Source organism: Styela clava, chromosome 2 (genome assembly GCF_964204865.1).
Source record: "Styela clava chromosome 2, kaStyClav1.hap1.2, whole genome shotgun sequence".
Taxonomy (NCBI): Eukaryota; Metazoa; Chordata; class Ascidiacea; order Stolidobranchia; family Styelidae; genus Styela; species Styela clava.
Window position 1 is genome coordinate 27,561,929 of NC_135251.1, and position 5,000 is coordinate 27,566,928.

At 56.2% G+C, this 5,000-nt stretch overlaps 2 non-coding genes and 1 pseudogene across 2 annotated transcripts; all 3 read right to left on the reverse strand.

The window, feature by feature from the left end:
• Window positions 1-562, reverse strand: part of LOC144420037 (large subunit ribosomal RNA) — a 3,694-nt pseudogene extending 3,132 nt beyond the window's left edge.
• Window positions 563-850: 288 nt separating this feature from the next.
• LOC144420344 (5.8S ribosomal RNA) lies at window positions 851-1,004 on the reverse strand. The gene has a single exon (XR_013474690.1). It is a non-coding gene; the product is annotated as a 5.8S ribosomal RNA (ribosomal RNA).
• A 298-nt stretch (window positions 1,005-1,302) lies between these two features.
• LOC144420299 (small subunit ribosomal RNA) lies at window positions 1,303-3,112 on the reverse strand. Its single transcript, XR_013474652.1, has one exon. It is a non-coding gene; the product is annotated as a small subunit ribosomal RNA (ribosomal RNA).
• Window positions 3,113-5,000: the final 1,888 nt, after the last annotated feature.

Consider the following 5,000-nt stretch of genomic DNA (forward strand, 5'->3'; position numbering starts at 1 on the left):
ACCCGCGCCGGTCGCTAGTGCGCTGAGACGGTGCGCGAGCCGACTCGGCAGCGGCGCCTTAAGCGTATGCGAACCGAGACGGCGCGCCCCCGCACCCAACTGAAAGCGAGCCGGCGACCTGACGGGCCCTCCCGTTTGCCTCTCAACGGTTTCACGTACTCTTGAACTCTCTCTTCAAAGTGCTTTTCAACTTTCCCTCACGGTACTTGTCCGCTATCGGTCTCGCGACCGTATTTAGTCTTAGGTGGAGTTTACCACCCGCTTTGGGCTGCATTCCCAAACAACCCGACTCCGAGAAGACCCGAAGCGGCCAAGGCAAGCGCCCCTATGGGCCTAACACTCGCCGTGGGACGAGGCCTCGATCAGAAGGACACCGGCGCTCGCCGTTAGCCGCACTGGGACTTCCGTACGTCACAACTCGGCGCGCTCGAAAAGCGCGCAGATTCGACGCTGGACTCTTCCCGGTTCACTCGCCGTTACTCAGGGAATCCCTGTTGGTTTCTTTTCCTCCGCTTAATAATATGCTTAAATTCAGCGGGTGCTCTCGCCTGAACTCAGGTCGTATGTGTCAAGCGGGCCGCTTCTTACACGGCCCGCTGGCATCGCAAGTCGTCGCCGCCGGCGCCGACCGAGCGCGTACCGTCGCCGCCTTGGCCCACGGTCGGTCTTGATCTCGTGACCGGACCGACCGACCTGGACCCGCCCCTCGAACGTAGTTGAACACGTCGAGGGGCCGGCGGTGTACGGGACACGCGGTCGCGCCGAGAAAGCTCGGCGACCGCTTCAACTTGGGGCGACGCCCGGCCGTCTTCGCAGAGGCCAGGCGACGGCCCTCGGGTGAGGACGAACGCGACCCTGAGGCAGACGCGGTCCCGGGATTGACCCGAGACCGCAATTCGCGTTCAGAAGGTCGACGTTCAATGTGTTCTGCAATTCACATTACTTCTCGCACTTGGCTGCGTCCTTCATCGACTCGCGAGCCGAGTGATCCACCGTTAAGAGTCGTCCTCGACGTTTCGCCCGGCGCCGAAGCGCGCGGACGTCACACTGTGGGATCGACCACAAAACCACCACCGACAACAACTGCACAAAAACACCAACAAACGGCGCCGAGCGACCGCCGGGCTGGGCCGGCGGCACATCGAGCGCGGTGCCCAGAAGCCACCATCGCACTCGGCTGCCTTGCTATGCCAACGTGTTACGCGTGTCGCACGGGGCGGAACCCCGATTGACGGCCGCCCTCTCGGCGGCACCCAAAGACAATTAAGTGCGCGGTCGGCCGGGGCCTACCACCACTTTCGGTAATGATCCTTCCGCAGGTTCACCTACGGAAACCTTGTTACGACTTTTACTTCCTCTAAATGATCAAGTTTGATCGTCTTCTCGACACGCCGACGCGGCCGTTGCCAGCCGCGACGGGGCCGATCCAAGGATCTCACTAAACCATTCAATCGGTAGTAGCGACGGGCGGTGTGTACAAAGGGCAGGGACGTAATCAACGCAAGTTGATGACTTGCGCTTACTGGGAATTCCTCGTTCAAGGGAAACAATTGCAAGTCCCTATCCCAATCACGAATGAGGTTCAACGGGTTACCCGGACCTTTCGGCCTAGGTTAGACACTCGCTGCTTCACTCAGTGTAGCGCGCGTGCGGCCCCGGACATCTAAGGGCATCACAGACCTGTAATTGCTCAATCTCGTGTGGCTAAACGCCACTAGTCCCTCTAAGAAGTTAGACGCCGACCGTGAAGGTCGCGTAACTATTTAGCATGCCAGAGTCTCGTTCGTTATCGGAATTAACCAGACAAATCGCTCCACCAACTAAGAACGGCCATGCACCACCACCCACAGAATCAAGAAAGAGCTCTCAATCTGTCAATCCTACCTGTGTCCGGGCCGGGTGAGTTTCCCCGTGTTGAGTCAAATTAAGCCGCAGGCTCCACTCCTGGTGGTGCCCTTCCGTCAATTCCTTTAAGTTTCAGCTTTGCAACCATACTTCCCCCGGAACCCAAAGACTTTGGTTTCCCGGAAGCTGCCGGAAAGGTCGTCATGGTAACGTCTCCCGATCGCTAGTTGGCATCGTTTATAGTCAGAACTAGGACGGTATCTGATCGTCTTCGAACCTCTGACTTTCGCTCTTGATTAAAGAAAACATTCTTGGCGAATGCTTTCGCAGTAGTTCGTCTTCCGCCGATCCAAGAATTTCACCTCTAACGGCAGAGTACGGACGCCCCCGTCTGTCCCTCTTAATCATTACCTTGTGCTCCGAAAACCAACAAAATAGAACCGAGGTCCTATTCCATTATTCCATGCAACACTATGCAGGCGAACAGCCTGCTTTGAACACTCTAATTTTTTCAAAGTAAACTTATCGGCCACCGCCGACACTCAGTCAAGAGCACCGACGGAGAACCGAAGGTGAGGCGAACGCAACCAGTGACACGCCTTGCGACGGACCGGCGGCGCTCGCCCAAAATCCAACTACGAGCTTTTCAACCGCAACAACTTTAGCATACACTGTTGGAGCTGGAATTACCGCGGCTGCTGGCACCAGACTTGCCCTCCAATGGATACTCGTTAAGAGTTTTAGGATGTACTCATTCCAATTACAGGGCCTCGTTAGAGTCCTGTATTGTTATTTTTCGTCACTACCTCCCCGTGTCGGGAATGGGTAATTTGCGCGCCTGCTGCCTTCCTTGGATGTGGTAGCCGTTTCTCAGGCTCCCTCTCCGGAATCGAACCCTGATTCCCCGTTACCCGTTATCACAAAGGTAGGCACGTAGCGTACCTTCGACAGTTGATAGGGCAGACACTTGAATGATACGTCGTCGGTGCAGACACCGTACGATCCGCGTGGTTATCCAGAGTCATCAAACGTCACAGGACGAACCCGGTCGGTTTTGATCTGATAAAAGCGCGCCTCCCGAAGTCGGCGCTTAATGCATGTATTAGCTCTAGAATTACCACAGTTATCCACTTCGCTTACGAGACCAAATAAACCAAGACTGATTTAATGAGCCATTCGCAGTTTCGCTTTACGAGAACTCGTACTTGCACCTGCATGGCTTAATCTTTGAGACAAGCATATCACTACTGGCAGGATCAACCAGATAGCTGCGACAGCTGCGCTCGGCCCTTGCTGGGCCGCCCGGCGCGTGCTCGTCGCATTCGTTTAAGACCGAGGCGATCGCCTGCGGCCGTACTCAGCTTCGACAGTCGCTGGCCGCGACGTCCACGCTCTCGCCGGCAGTGCCAGGCGGAGCGATTTGCGTTTTTTCTTTGCTCGCCCTCTCTCGGGCTCGATCCATTCAGTTTCGCACAAACAAGAGCTCTGCCGGCCGCCTGCAGCGGTGCCTAAAACCCGGGCATAACAATGCGACCGTTCTGCTAGACCGACAAGCGCTCAAGCCAGACGCTCGATCGAACGCCCCCTACATATTAGTCGAGACAACGGCTCGCTCATTAGCATCGCGTTTGTACTTTAACTTTTTTCGGCTCGGCTTCTTTCGACGCCGATGCCGGTGACGCAGCACTCTCTCGCCCGCCAGCCACCGAGAAAAGGGTGCGCTCCGACCGGCCCCGCACCGCTCTTTCTTGGCTCATTCGAAATTACTGTCTTTCGCTCTGACATGCCTTACCTAGGGTTAGGTTAGTATGCTTGCACGTTTGTACTTTAACTTTTTTCGGCTCGGCTTCTTTCGACGCCGATGCCGGCGACGCAGCACTCTCTCGCCCGCCAGCCACCGAGAAAAGGGTGCGCTCCGACCGGCCCCGCACCGCTCTTTCATGGCTCATTCGAGTTTACTGTCTTTCGCTCTGACATGCCTTACCTAGGGTTAGGTTAGTATGCTTGCACGTTTGTACTTTAACTTTTTTTGGCTCGGCTTCTTTCGACGCCGATGCCGGCGACGCAGCACTCTCTCGCCCGCCAGCCACCGAGAAAAGGGTGCGCTCCGACCGGCCCCGCACCGCTCTTTCTTGGCTCATTCGAAATTACTGTCTTTCGCTCTGACATGCCTTACCTAGGGTTAGGTTAGTATGCTTGCACGTTTGTACTTTAACTTTTTTTGGCTCGGCTTCTTTCGACGCCGATGCCGGCGACGCAGCACTCTCTCGCCCGCCAGCCACCGAGAAAAGGGTGCGCTCCGACCGGCCCCGCACCGCTCTTTCTTGGCTCATTCGAAATTACTGTCTTTCGCTCTGACATGCCTTACCTAGGGTTAGGTTAGTATGCTTGCACGTTTGTACTTTAACTTTTTTCGGCTCGGCTTCTTTCGACGCCGATGCCGGCGACGCAGCACTCTCTCGCCCGCCAGCCACCGAGAAAAGGGTGCGCTCCGACCGGCCCCGCACCGCTCTTTCATGGCTCATTCGAGTTTACTGTCTTTCGCTCTGACATGCCTTACCTAGGGTTAGGTTAGTATGCTTGCACGTTTGTACTTTAACTTTTTTTGGCTCGGCTTCTTTCGACGCCGATGCCGGCGACGCAGCACTCTCTCGCCCGCCAGCCACCGAGAAAAGGGTGCGCTCCGACCGGCCCCGCACCGCTCTTTCTTGGCTCATTCGAAATTACTGTCTTTCGCTCTGACATGCCTTACCTAGGGTTAGGTTAGTATGCTTGCACGTTTGTACTTTAACTTTTTTTGGCTCGGCTTCTTTCGACGCCGATGCCGGCGACGCAGCACTCTCTCGCCCGCCAGCCACCGAGAAAAGGGTGCGCTCCGACCGGCCCCGCACCGCTCTTTCTTGGCTCATTCGAAATTACTGTCTTTCGCTCTGACATGCCTTACCTAGGGTTAGGTTAGTATGCTTGCACGTTTGTACTTTAACTTTTTTCGGCTCGGCTTCTTTCGACGCCGATGCCGGCGACGCAGCACTCTCTCGCCCGCCAGCCACCGAGAAAAGGGTGCGCTCCGACCGGCCCCGCACCGCTCTTTCATGGCTCATTCGAGTTTACTGTCTTTCGCTCTGACATGCCTTACCTAGGGTTAGGTTAGTATG